Below are 15,674 nucleotides of genomic sequence, written 5' to 3'. Positions count from 1 at the left end.
CTTCCATTTTTTCTACCATAGCCTGTAGCTTTTTGATTTCGTGATTCATTGCTTGGATTTTGGCCTCACTTGCCACTCGATTATCAACTTCATAAATTCCTCCATGATCTTCTCTTCATTCATACCAACAGGATGTGTTTTTAGATATTCTCTCGATTAGTTCCTCAGCCTCTTGCAAAGCTAAGGAGGCAAAGGCACCGCTGGAGGATGAGTCAAGCGACATTTTTCCTTCATCCGTCAACCCTCCATAGAATGAGCTAATCATGTCCCATGGGTGCATCAGATCTTGTGGGCATTGCCTTTTAAGAACTTTAAATCTTCGCCAAGCCTCTCCCAAACTTTCAAGTCTTCCTTATTTGAATTCTTGTATCAACCTTCTAATCCTCATAGTTTTTGTAATGGGAAAGAACTCGTTCATGAATTCGCGATGCAATTGTTGTCACGTTCTGAAATGATTGTCGTCTTGGCTTTCCAACCATCGTGCTGCCTCTCCTATAACTGAAAATGGGAATAATTTTAGTCGAACTATTTCCTCGCTAACGCCTTCTTGTCTGTACATCCCACATGCTCGTATAAATCTTGTGATGTGTGCGTTGGGATCTTCAAATGGTAATCCCGAGTATTGACTGTTCTGAACCAGTGTGAGAATAGTTGGATGCACGTGAAAGTTGACATTCTCCATTGGAGGTACATAGATCGAGTTGTGCATGTTAAAATCCGGAGTCATGTAATCTGCAATTGATCTTTGTGGTTCTTGAGGGTTTCCATAATATTCCTCTTCACGAATGTTCTCTTGATTACTTGCTCTGTTAGCTTGCGGTTCTTCAATGATTGGTTCTTCATGGTGAATCGGTACTTGTGGATTGATTGGGACTGGGGGTGGATTTGGTACTGTTGTGCCTCTTCCTTGTGGGTTTCTTATTGCGCTTGATGAAGCCATTAGTGATCCTTGGGTATTTTTCCTTCTAGTTGCTCTATTAATTTCAGGAATGTAGGGTAGTAAACCTTGATTTCCTTTTGCTCTCGTGTGCATTCACCTAGTAAAATTATCAACGAAACGAAAATTTCCACAATTGACTAGAAGTAATCACTTGGGTTAGTAGCAAAAACAAGTAATAATAAAACAAAATTAAGTGGAATGGATTAACATTTCTCAAATCTAGCATTCATGCAATCAAAGTAAACAAAAACATATGACAACCTATTGCCCTCCCCGGCAACGGCGCCATTTTTTTTGAAGAAGCAGTATTGTGTAGGGGTTGATTCGTCAAAAGATATTTATGTTAAAACGGAAAGTCTGTGACTCCCCGAGTGTCGGTCTCGAAGGAGGGACGTGGAGGTGTGTCAAACATTCGGGACTTTACTTGATTGGATCATGCATAGGACTTGAGTGTGGTGAAGGGTGGAATTGCAAGTGAGAGTGTAGTTCATTGGTTGGTTTGAGTGCAAGAGAGTAGTAAAGTAAAAGTGATTTTGGGAATATGTAAAAGGGGTANTCTACCGCCTCGACTTGTTCAGATGCAGACGTAGAAGTGCAAATATTGGTGTCATGAGGTCCTCCACAGATATTACAATAAAGTGCCAATGCCATGCAAGGCTTGGATTTTCCTTCCATTTTTTCTACCATAGCCTGTAGCTTTTTGATTTCGTGATTCATTGCTTGGATTTTGGCCTCACTTGCCACTCGATTATCAACTTCATAAATTCCTCCATGATCTTCTCTTCATTCATACCAACAGGATGTGTTTTTAGATATTCTCTCGATTAGTTCCTCAGCCTCTTGCAAAGCTAAGGAGGCAAAGGCACCGCTGGAGGATGAGTCAAGCGACATTTTTCCTTCATCCGTCAACCCTCCATAGAATGAGCTAATCATGTCCCATGGGTGCATCAGATCTTGTGGGCATTGCCTTTTAAGAACTTTAAATCTTCGCCAAGCCTCTCCCAAACTTTCAAGTCTTCCTTATTTGAATTCTTGTATCAACCTTCTAATCCTCATAGTTTTTGTAATGGGAAAGAACTCGTTCATGAATTCGCGATGCAATTGTTGTCACGTTCTGAAATGATTGTCGTCTTGGCTTTCCAACCATCGTGCTGCCTCTCCTATAACTGAAAATGGGAATAATTTTAGTCGAACTATTTCCTCGCTAACGCCTTCTTGTCTGTACATCCCACATGCTCGTATAAATCTTGTGATGTGTGCGTTGGGATCTTCAAATGGTAATCCCGAGTATTGACTGTTCTGAACCAGTGTGAGAATAGTTGGATGCACGTGAAAGTTGACATTCTCCATTGGAGGTACATAGATCGAGTTGTGCATGTTAAAATCCGGAGTCATGTAATCTGCAATTGATCTTTGTGGTTCTTGAGGGTTTCCATAATATTCCTCTTCACGAATGTTCTCTTGATTACTTGCTCTGTTAGCTTGCGGTTCTTCAATGATTGGTTCTTCATGGTGAATCGGTACTTGTGGATTGATTGGGACTGGGGGTGGATTTGGTACTGTTGTGCCTCTTCCTTGTGGGTTTCTTATTGCGCTTGATGAAGCCATTAGTGATCCTTGGGTATTTTTCCTTCTAGTTGCTCTATTAATTTCAGGAATGTAGGGTAGTAAACCTTGATTTCCTTTTGCTCTCGTGTGCATTCACCTAGTAAAATTATCAACGAAACGAAAATTTCCACAATTGACTAGAAGTAATCACTTGGGTTAGTAGCAAAAACAAGTAATAATAAAACAAAATTAAGTGGAATGGATTAACATTTCTCAAATCTAGCATTCATGCAATCAAAGTAAACAAAAACATATGACAACCTATTGCCCTCCCCGGCAACGGCGCCATTTTTTTTGAAGAAGCAGTATTGTGTAGGGGTTGATTCGTCAAAAGATATTTATGTTAAAACGGAAAGTCTGTGACTCCCCGAGTGTCGGTCTCGAAGGAGGGACGTGGAGGTGTGTCAAACATTCGGGACTTTACTTGATTGGATCATGCATAGGACTTGAGTGTGGTGAAGGGTGGAATTGCAAGTGAGAGTGTAGTTCATTGGTTGGTTTGAGTGCAAGAGAGTAGTAAAGTAAAAGTGATTTTGGGAATATGTAAAAGGGGTAGGATTGGATAGTGTTCATGAATATTGCATAGTGAGAGTCTAAGGTCATGGATTAGGATTGCTAGGATATTGTCTATTCAAGAGTGTGTTGTCTTAGTCCTTTTCCACCTTGTGTACTAAGGCTTCTTTGACTTAGGAGTGCCTTCAAGCATCCAAAGTTCTAAGAGGAATTTTATTAAACACTTAAGCTACACACTATCCTACTATTCTTAAGAAGTCCATAGGAACTTTGATTGTGTAAAGCTTCAAATCCTAACTCTAATCAAAGACATGAAAGAGTCAAGAACTCAATCTCTCATCTAGATTGGCCAAATCCAACGAGATCTCATCAAAACAACAATCAAAAGACAAGAATAGATAATCCATCAACACAAACTCATAGATCCAAGATATAGAAATAAGATCATCACAAAAGCAATATTCAATCACACAATCCAAATCCCTAGACTAAATTAGCTACTCATGATATGAAATGAAAGTAAAAGCTAATTTAATCCAAGAACAAGATAGCTAAAATTATAGAAATGAAATAGAGATCACCTAGAGAGAAGAAGATCTTCAATCCAAGCTTGTTGTCTTCTACAATGGAGATTGATCTAATCTAAAAACTAAGAAAAATGGAGAAAACTCTCCAAAGGAAAACTAAGGAAAGGGAAAACTAAAATTCTGGAAAATCCTCCCTTGGAAATTCATCAAAGGGGTTTAAATAGTCTCCGAAATGACAACCCTAGCTGAAATTCGCGCATCACGCCTCCACGCCTCTCACACGCGTGTGAGCGTGCGTGGGGAGCTTCTGGAAAGTTTCCACGCTTGCTCACACGCGTGTGGCCTTCCAGATTGGTCCTCTGGGGCTCCGCTTTTGCCTGGTTTGCTCTTTAAGCTCATCTTTTGGTCCTATTTGCTCCCGGGGCTCCTGTTTTACTTCTTTTAAGCTAAAAATAGCTTTTGTGCATCAGTTAGTGATGTTCAAGCATTTACGCACATAATTTACCAAATAAGGATGCTATAGACGCGATAAAACACCCTAAAATGTGCCTGAAATAAGGGTATCTCGGAGTCTTATCAGTGTGCACACCCCCTAACTAGGATTCCAAGCCCAACGAGTAATAGCTCAAGCCCTAAGTATACCAAAGATTTTTCTACTAGGCTACTTACAACATATATCTAGGATTTTTCTGCTAGATTCTCATTCATCAATTCATTTCCACATATCTTCCGAGAAGATGATGCTCCAATCGGGTCCTCCAAAATATATATTTTCCTCATCATATTTGAGATAGTAATAGCAACATAAGCAATTCAAACTCCCTTTCTTCTCATAATAGGACTTCATATAACAATACTAACATAAAGCATAACTCTAGGTTCCAAATCATAGATTAAATGTAAGTAAATACATATACTTATATACATATAGGTTTAAAATAGACTTTATTTAAAAATAGAAGGATAATTATTTATATGAGTCTTTAAAGAAGATAATCATATAAATATAGGCTTCTAAAATATGCAAGTTGTCATAGGGTACGAAACTTGATTTAGATAAATAGGAAAATGAACATTTATATACTAGATATGCACAAGTATAGATACTTACAACCATAATGATTCAAGTATTTCTTAATCATGCCCTTAGGCCAACAATTCACCATTTTTATTCATCACCAAGGCCATAGATATGCTCATTTCAATATCACGTCAAATTTATCATGCTGAACACATATACCAATTTGTACTTGCACTTCGCTTAATAAAAAATCACGCTTCATTTGGAAAAAAAATCCGTACACATATCACATAGGCACCTAATCACATTCGAACCAAACCCAAGCCTACTAGCCACAAGGACCCACGAGGTTGGTTCGTGGCAGGGCCACACCCACAGGACTTTAAGGACCACGACCTAGCCCATGGCCACACAGGTTCGTTGCAGCAGGACTTCCAGTCCTACCGCGTTGAAGCCGCGGGCCATGGCTAGGGGTGGTAGGCCTGCTATGTTGTGTGGGCGTGGCCGACGGGCCTCCCAGACCCGTGGACAGTCCCGCACGGCATCCACGTAATAGAGGCAGTAGCCTCTGCTTCATCACCTGCAACATATTTTTATCAGAAAATCTCCATAGCCAAGTTTCAAATCACCTCAAAACCATTCCGCCACAACAATACAACCTTCATCCATCATTCCACATCAATATAAACACAAAACAACACCCAAACACCTCATTCTCAGATCAAACATATACAATCTCATTTTACAGAACACCAAATATATATATATATATATATATATATATATATATATATATCATTTTAATGGGAGAAAATGATAGATTTTGAGAAGCAATGGGTTATACCTCAAGCTTGCTAGTCTAATAGCACGGATCCCTCCTCTAACCTTCAATGATGCGCACTTCCTTCACCTCCTAGTAGCCCAAACATTGATCATTCAAAAAAATATCATACACAAGCATATACACATTCATAATAGTGAAGAAGATTAAGAAAAGAAGGAAGATGAAAGGGAGAAATGAAGGTGAAGAAAAGAGGAAGGGGAAGGCTTACTATGGTTGTCTCCTTAGTGTTGATGAGAGTTTCTTGCAAAATTTTGTGAGGAAGAGCAAGGGAGGGATTGGAGAGGCAAGAATGGAATAGTGGTGTTTAAATATGGGAACAAAACCCTAGGAAGAGGAGGTCTACACGGCTAGGAGGGCAATTGGGTCCTTTGTAATTTAAAATCTTGGGTTATAATTTTGGCTCAAAAGTTGGGTCAATCTTAGGTAAAAGATGATATAATAAATTTAAAAATAATATAGGTTCATTTTGAAATTAAGTTTGGGGTCAAAATTTGGCTATCACTCCTATCAGGTTCACAGGTTCGTCTCAAATAGACTTTTGGGTCAAGATTTTGATAAATAATTTTATCCCTTAATTAGGATCTTTAAAACCTTGAATAAATATATAAGTATCTTGTATCAAATCATTTAAAATAGAAAGTTTAAAATATTTAATTATACTCTTGTTTGACAAAAATTTCTTGTAAGAAATTAAATTACATATATAATTTTATTTTAAAAGTTTAATAAAATAGGAGTTTAGAGAAAATGGTTTTAGGGTGTTACAACTACTATTGTATTTGATTGTTAATTTATTACCTAATTTTTGCATTTGATTGTTTCATTTAAAGTAAAAGATTAATGTTAAGTTTAGTGATTCTGTTAATGGGATGTTTTTTTATAAAACATTTTGATTTATTATGAATGTTGATTATAGATAGTGTTTTATGGGTAGTAATTTCTTTTCCTTCTCCTTTTTACTTAAATACTTTAGTGTTTTTGAAAGGTTCTACTTGGTCTGATTCCTTGGTTTGTGATGTGTTCATTTAAATATTTGCATATATTAACATAAGCTTGAGCTGATTTGTGCAGTCACTTGTTAGATTTTATTATTCATTAGTTGTTCAGCATATGTGATCTTCTTGTCACATGTTATGTTTATTCCTATTTTTATATGTAGTTGTTTCATTGTTTGATTTTAATTATGTGAACGGTTGGAGGGTCATGTGTGCAACGTACATATGATTTGTGTGCACGTGTATTTTTTCGGTTGGTTTTTTGTTGTGTGCACAATTGTGACTAATTGTGTGCACGGTGATCGGATATTGTGTGCATGTGTTAAAATTTAATTTGTTTCATTGTTGTTTGAACTATTATTTGATTTTTACCTACTTTTTTTACTTGTTCTCTCTTTGTTATTGTTTATGTCACGTTATTGATAATAGTTTGTTTTATCGTTTCATCTTTTGACGGTGTTCTTCGTTTGTTTTTTGTAGAAGTTGTTATTATGCGATTATTTCAAATCTGTTGAGGAGAGACTAAATTCTGTTGTGTGCCTTAATTTGGAGACCAAAAGGATGCAAATGAAGTGGCGCGACACCAAGAACAAGGTGGATTGTGGGGTGTATCTTATGCGACACATGGAAAGTTATGCTAAGGAAGGTGTTGGTAGATGGGATTGCAATCTAGTTAGGGGCGACAGATCTAAGATTGAATGCTTATGTACATTACATGAAGAAAATTTGCATAGTTGACATAAATGCTCACCGTACCAACAATGTGGCATGTGCATTACGCTTCATTTCAACTCCTTTGTCTACCACTAAGGATTGATTTTGATCGTTGGTTCTATGTAATGTTATGACTTCACTGTAGTTTATCATGGAATTTGCCTAAATTTTGATCAATTTTACATTATTTTGGGTTCATTATTGTTTTAACATATTCTGTGTTGCGCAATGGGTTTATAGGTATACTAGTGTGAAGTGTTATTCGCAATTTCATGCTTTTTTAAATGTTTTCAAGGCCATGTGTGTATTTTTTGTTACGCGTTTTCTGTGCCCGTGTTATCAATATCGTGTGCATTCTTGGTTATATTGTATGCCCTGTACTTGCGCTTTTGATCTTACCGTCTGTAACTCTGAACGTGTATTGCTTTTGTGTGCCCAAGTAACATTATCTCTGTGCATTTTTGCTCCCAGTTGTGTGCAATTGGTGTTTTATTATTGAATTTTCAAAGCTTTTATGTCATTGGTGTTTTCTTTTAAGGTAATTCTGTCATGTGCCAGTCTTCTCGACATTGTGTGCCCTGTTGGGTATGCTATGTCCCTTTTTAGCGGCGCCTGTGTGCCACGTTAATGGTTTGCGTTTAAAATTTAAACTCTTTTTTTAAGTCATGAAACTATTTTTTTTAACATTCAAATGCTATTATTTATTAATATCACTTTTTAGAATAGTTATTTTTTTATGCACCCTTAATTTTGCAATCTAGTGAATTATATAATTTAGTTTCCTACAAAATAATTATTATTATAATTTTAAAAAAATCGTCTCATATATGCATCCATGTTTCTGATTCGTTAGATCTGGACACGTGAACGGATGACATGCGTTCTCATTTCTTTTCTGGACGAGTGGCTCACACATGAACGCACTTCTATATATATGTGCGCGCGCGCGCGAGCGTGTGCGTGTGTGTGTGTGTGTGTGTGTGTGTGTGTGTATATATATATATATAGAGAGAGAGAGAGAGAGTTAGCATCATATAAGATCACTTGTTTAGGTAAGATCGTAAGATCAAATCTTGTGCATCCAAGTAATAATTTAATAGTCTAAATTGATTTAAGATTCTAAGTTGAAGTGTGTGCGAGCGGTGATTAAGTGTGTTTGAACGGTGACTAAATGTGTGTAAACGGTAATTAAATGTGTGCGAACGGTGATTAAGTGTGTGCGAACGGTCATTAAATGTGTGCGAACAGAGTGAGTGTGTCAAATAATCTGGACCATTAAAAGTTTTTAAATTGATGTACAGGATTTGATCTCAAAATATTTTAATGGTCTAGATTGATTAAGATTTCAAAATGAAGTATGTGCGAACGGTGATTAAATGTGTGTGAACAGAGTGCGTGTGTCAATCAATCTAGACCATTAGAAAATATTACATGGATGCACAAGATCTGATCCCACGATCTTACCTAACCATGTGATCTAATTTCTATATATATATATATATATATATATAAAGGCAAAAACTTGTGTGAGACCATCTCACCGTGAGACGGGTCGGGTCGGGTCAAGATGGAAATGTAACACTTATATGCACAAATTTCATACTTATATGCTTAAATGTAATACTAATTAGAAATAAAAATTTTATTACTTATAAGGGTAAATGTAATACTTTTAAGGGAAATACAATACTTTTACATTTTGATTTAAAAGTATTATATTTTTCTTCAAAAGTATTATATTTGCCCTTATAAGTAAGGGGCAGTTGTCAACATTACTTATTATGAAAAATGTATTACTTTTTCTCTTATAAGTAACAAAAATTGTATTATTGATTAGTGTTATATTTGAGCATATAAGTATGACATTTGCACATATAAGTATAACATTTGCATGGTGCTTTGACCCAACCCGACTCGTCTCACGAATAAGAATCCACGAGACGGTCTCACACAAGTGTTTCTTGATTAGTACTCCGTATTATATTTGAGTATATAAATATGACATTTGCACATATAAGTATAGCATTTGGATGTTGCTTCGACTCGACCCGACCCGTCTCACGAATAAGGATCCGTGAGACGGTCTTACACAAGTGTGACCCATATATACTCCGTATTAGTTTGGAATAGATAATTGATAGCTGAATTTAGGTACGCCGACCTGGTTGTTAGGTAAGTGGATAGGATGAAGACCAAATACAATAACTATGCACTTGATTATACTAATAATAACAATCATCATCATTGAATTATTGAAATCTTGTTTGGATTCCGTGGTTCAAATTTCAGTAACCATTTCTTTTAATTTAAATAATAAGATTAATTAGATATTTATACGAGATTGCTACCTAATACCTATATGGATAAATATGAATTTAATTAACAAATCAAATAATAGCATAATTAAGATTTGATAGTAGGCCGCAAGGTTTAGTTCTAACTAGTATGTCACCCGTGCGATGCATGATATAAAAATTAAAGATATTATTATAACAATATGAGAATATGATATAAATTCAAAACATTGGATATCATATAAATGTAGCAATATTCCATCCATTATTAGCAATTGAAAATTTCACTCCAATTTTGTATTTAAATATTAACTTGACTCAAATTAAATACAAACATATTTTATTTATTAAAAATAACATTCTCAAAAGTAGATTTATAAATAGCATTTATAAATTATTAAGCACATATTTGTATACAATGTTTGTAGTTGACGAACCATATTCTCCATTTTCATTACACACAAGTACTTTAAGACCTTTTGGACTACTAACTCTAGACACTGCTACATAAAGTTGTCCATGTAGGAAAACTGGTTTCTTCAAAAGCAATCCAATATTGGAAAGAATTTGACCTTGACTCATATTTATTGTCATAGTATAAGACAAAATCAATGGAAACTGTCTTCTTGAGAACTTAAACGACAATCTTCGATATGAAGGTATCAATGAAATTCTAGGAACCAACACTTTTTTTTACCTAAATTATTTTCAGATAAAATTCTAGCTTCAACAACATGATCTCCTAATCTAGAAATGATCAATCACGTACCAGTGTACCATTACACAACCCAATTGAGTGGTCTATATTTCATAGAAACATAACTACAAACCCCCAACTTTTAAAAATAGCGAGTGGTTTAGCACACCTGAAAATCACAACCTGTTGGTTTTATGGCCACCTGAGTAGTCAGTCGGCGGGCTAGCACTACCGGAAAGTGATCAAAATATCGTCGAAAAAGGATTTTAATTGCTTGTATACGGCTGGAAAGCTTAGCCCTTGTTCAGACATTTACAACGTATTTATACGTGAATAATGAGCCTTTGGAAGGCAAGAAATCAATCTAGAATAGGTAAGTGAATCGATAATCAATGCATATAATTTATTTACTAATTGTTATCGGATCTTCTCCTGATTTCTAGTGGGATCTACCCCAAATCACGTTCCATATCTGGTAGTTTCCTTTTCATGCTGGAAGAGGAACCAATCCTTTATGACTAACAGACTCGTCGTCGCGCCAACCTTCGCTCTGAGTCAGCCTAACCCTGAATAACCAGCTTCCCCGACCATCTACTTGATCCTCTAGTTTGAGTATCCGCCTAACTCATCCTTCCAACCTTCCATTCGGCTCCTCTACGCATCCATCCGGCCGCATGCCTACTCCACTCATTTATCCAGCCGCCTGGCTCCTCTACTCATCCATCCAACTGCATGACTCCTTTACTCAAGCATCCTCCCGCCTGACTTCTCTACTCATCCATCTACCCCGCATAACTCCTCTACTCAACCATCATCCTGCCTGACTTCTCTGATCTATTCATCCATCAACCGCATAACTCCTCTACTCAACCATTCTCCCACCTAACTTCTCTACTCATCCATCTATCCGCCTAACTCTTTTACTCATCTATCTTCCCGCCCAACTCCTTTACCAAGTCTTCGAACACGCATCCGCTCGTCGCTCGACATCCCCAAAGCAATTCGTTCGTCTATCCCTTGGTGGTCTACTCACTCTAGACAACCTAAGCTCCTCTTGGGCTAAGCGTCTGACTACCGCATTTGGCCGGGTATATATCCTTACCGATCACAACCCATTCAAGAATTCCAAGTTTGTAGCGCAACAACAATTTATGTACTACAATCAATCATATAAGCGTATCACAACTAAAATGTGTTCTTCCATAATATGTATTCATACTATTCATGTACTCATTAATTTCATCAACTTCAAGAGTCAGTGTCAAAATAGCACGACCAATTAAGTAGTCACTATAAAAATTCTCAAACTGAAACATAGGAAATGTACTATTAACAATTGCTCGTATTGGATCACCTTTTTGTTTCAATATATTATGGTGTGGAATTCGAATCTCTACATAGCCATCATTTGGTCCACCAAGCTCTCCATCACCTAAATATGCAATCCGAGAGGCAAAAGATTTTAATTCTTCTAAATTTTCTACAGAATCCACTATTTTTAACCTTAAATTCTTTTCAACCTTAATAGTTTACAATTATTCCACAAATAAGAAGAGTTAATGCTTGTACTAACAATATCTTGTATTTTACCTTTCAGTATGACATGTACTACTTGTCTAAAGTCCCCACCAAATACCATTGTTTTTCCTCCAAATGTCATAGTTCAACTTAATGGGTTACTAAACCTTAACAAATTTCTTATAGTTTTATCCAAAGCTTCAAAGCAATGTTTATACATCATAGGTGTCTCATCTCAAATTATCAAACTATACTTTATTAGCTCAGCAAAATCACTACCCTGGGATATGTTGCAGGTCGAATCTTTAATAAGATTTATTAGAATGACAAATCTTGAATGTGTAGTACTTCCACCTGATATAAGAGCATGCTTATCAATGGAGTTTTTTCGCGGTTTTTTAGGAGTTTTTGTAAGTGTGATTAGGAAAGAGAAAATAAGTGAGGAAAAAAATTAAAACAAATCAAATTAAAAATAAATAAATAAAACTGAAGTTGTCAGGCGCGTGCGTGTAGTGCACGCGCCCGTTAGGCGGCTGCTGTGCGCGAAACGAGTGCAACAGCAAAGTATATAAAAAAAACTGTCAGATTATACTGTAGCAATATCTTCATTTGCAAGAGGGATCCTACCCTTCTCTCTCCTCTCTCTGCCTACATGGCTAATTTGCTGACATTATCCCCTTCAATATGTGTTGCTGTGGATGCCCTAAGCAGAGAAGCAATACCACTTGATGCAACATTTATAACAATCTTACCTTTAGAACATAAAGCAGCAGACAATGTTTTCAAACAAATGTTTTCCTAGTACCTCCATAACCATATCCGAAGAACAACTCACCAGAATGATTCGCAACATAAAAAATAATAGTGTCATAAACATGTTGTTGCTCATCAATTAATTGGTTAACCATAACATCATATTCTTTGCCAAGCAAGCCACAATCATAAGACAATTCCTCAAACAACAACATATTCTCAAAGAAATTTGTAAGTTAATTTTTATTATATCATTATAACAATATCTATTGTAATCATATATTTTTAAATTATTTATCTTCATCATCTATCGACAGTAATTGTAGCAATTATCATTGACAAGTTCCAAAACAATTTGTTTTAACAACGAATGAAAATAAACAAATAATGACTTCATTGTTGTTGACTTCCCTACTCTATTACTCTTATTAAATTATAAGTATAAATTAGTAGCTACAACAAAAAATAATACATATGCATTTTTTTAATTTAGAATTAGGTGTCTACAATGCCTTTATTCAACAAAAAAAAATTGTATATATTATCAATAAATTAAATAAGAGAAATAATTTCATTAGTTATATTGTCTTTATTTTCTCCAATGCAAAGCTTCCTTACATTCAAATTCAATAATTGATTATATTCACTACATTGTCCATTGTCTTCTTTTTACACTATCTTGTAATTAAATATCAAAGTTATAATACAAAATAATTTTATATATTGATCGATTTATAAAGTATTTTATTGATACCATGAAAAAAATTTAAAAAAAAATAGTTTGAAGTCAATCATATTAACTACTTGGGAAAGATTTGTTGACAAAGAGAGTATTCAAATAACCCAATAAATTGAAGCGGGAAACTACCCTGTAATATCTTTGAAATACATCATAGTTGTTCACTTTAAAAGTAAATTGCATTTCTTTATTAAGATGATTTAAAATGTTTAATCTTTTACTACTTTATCTAATCGTATTCCTTAAACTATGGATTTCTCTATCGACAAGAACTAATTCAACAATAATGGTTGAATCAAATGAACCCCAAGTATAACACCTAAAGGACTAGTATGTTTTTATGTTGATAATAATATGTAAATGTTAATTAGATCATTATCTTACATAGCTACATTTAAAAGTCATTATTTAAAATGTCAATATAAGGCAATAGAACATCGTGACACACTTGACGCATTGAAAAAATGCCGAGACTATAGCAATATTGCAATCAATTTGGCAAATCTAGAAAATGAAGAAATTTCAAAATAGCCACCGTTATTGCATTCATTGATCCTATATGTAAAATACTTATTATGCATTCATTAAATATATTAGAACTAATATAAATTTACAATTCATTTCATCTTCTAAACTCAACATGCTTAGATTAAAGGGAAAATTAACATCAACCTTGACAACAAAAATACTTGGTATATAAGATGTAGTTACTATTTAAAAAAGTTTATGCACAAAGTGACAAGCAATTTAACTCAAAGGTTAAATATCAATTCAATAAAATAAAATTTTAAAAAAAGAATCAACATACACACACACAAAATCAAGTACTACACTCATTCATACTAATTCCAAAACTGTGAACTTGAAAACGAGCATGTGCAAAATGGATGTGGAAATTGTTGATGAAACTAGACACATTGCAGCATCAGTATTTTTACTACTTGCAGAGTTATTGTTGTTACCATCAATTAAACAAGTTATGAAAATAGAACAAGAGGTACTGCTCATGAGCCTTTTACAAATATAATAAATATTGATATTTTATTCAATACTTCCACATGAAACATGTAGGAGAAAAAGCTACCATTGCAAAATATCAGCATGCGCTTGCAAGAGATCAAGAGTTCATATAGTACAACTAAGATATCAGTCATATACATAATATGGCAAATTCACAGCTTCCTACACCATAATCGCATTGCATGACGTTGCCATCTATGCTACCACGGTACCACCAGCAATTGCAAATGACACACTACCAACAAAAAAGAAAAGGACAAATATTAAGGAGGAAAACAATGACAATGCTAAAAGAGAATTAAGAAGACTTAGAGAAATTCAAACAAAAAGTAGTACTACCTCCGTCCCAAAATGGTTGTCTGGTTCGTTTAACGAGGCTTGACTGAAGTAATTTTTAATCCAAATTTTCATATTATTAAGTTTAGCATTAATATATAAAATTTATATATTTAGAAACTACATTAAAAGTACTATTAAACACAAAAAAAATAAATTTAAAAATAATAAAAAATTACTAAAGAAAATAATCAAAGAAGAAAGAGTTGGTTTGACCAATGAATAGTAAATAGAACATGTAAAATGGGACAGAGGGAGTATTTATTTAAACTATCGCTTTTAGACTAAGTATTTAGAATATTGATTTACAAAGTTGTAAACATTTATTTTAGTAACAATTATAATGAATTTCCTATATTATCTTGCATTCATATACTCTTAATTACCTATTTAAATAAACAAATTCGACATTCAATTACATATATATGAACTTATTATATATAATCTTGCATTGATATACTTTGAAATAGTTATTTAAATATAAACATTAGGCACATTAGCTCATTCATGCAATGCATATGTAAAACTAGTTATATCTAATATGAAATGATTGAGTAAAAAATAAGTATGTTAAGATGAAATTTTAATGATGATAATAAATATCCAATTGATTGATATATGATAATATCAAAACCATAAATAAATAAATTAAAATTAACTATACACGAAATAGAGGTAAAATTGAGTGTGCAGGTGTGTAATACAGGCTGGGTCAATATGATATTTTAGAGTTTAGACAGTTGTCATCTTGGTTACTGGCTTAGGTTGTCTTTAACAATCAAAAAAATGGTCGAATGCAAGCTTGCATTCCGTAGCATTTGATGGCATTTGACAGTTTTTTTTTTTTTTTCTAAACATATATATAATTAATTATTTATGTATTTATTAAAAGTGAAATTACTTTAAAAAATAATATAGTATTGTAAGCATATAGAAAAAATAAGGAAAAAAATGTCAAATTGGCCCCCTAAGTTGTTAGGCCCCTAATTGAAAAAAAGCTCCATTCAAGTCCTCTAAATTGGTAAAACTGTTCAATTAAGTTCAAATTAGGGGCCAATTTGACACTTTTGTATTTTTTATTTTATTTTTCAAAATAATTATTTATTTATTAAAAATATTTTTTTTTGGAAATACAATGGGGGGGGGGGGGGGGGG

The sequence above is a fragment of the Ipomoea triloba genome, chromosome 15 (assembly GCF_003576645.1).
Source record: "Ipomoea triloba cultivar NCNSP0323 chromosome 15, ASM357664v1".
Classification (NCBI taxonomy): Eukaryota; Viridiplantae; Streptophyta; class Magnoliopsida; order Solanales; family Convolvulaceae; genus Ipomoea; species Ipomoea triloba.
This window is presented reverse-complemented; position numbering follows the sequence as displayed.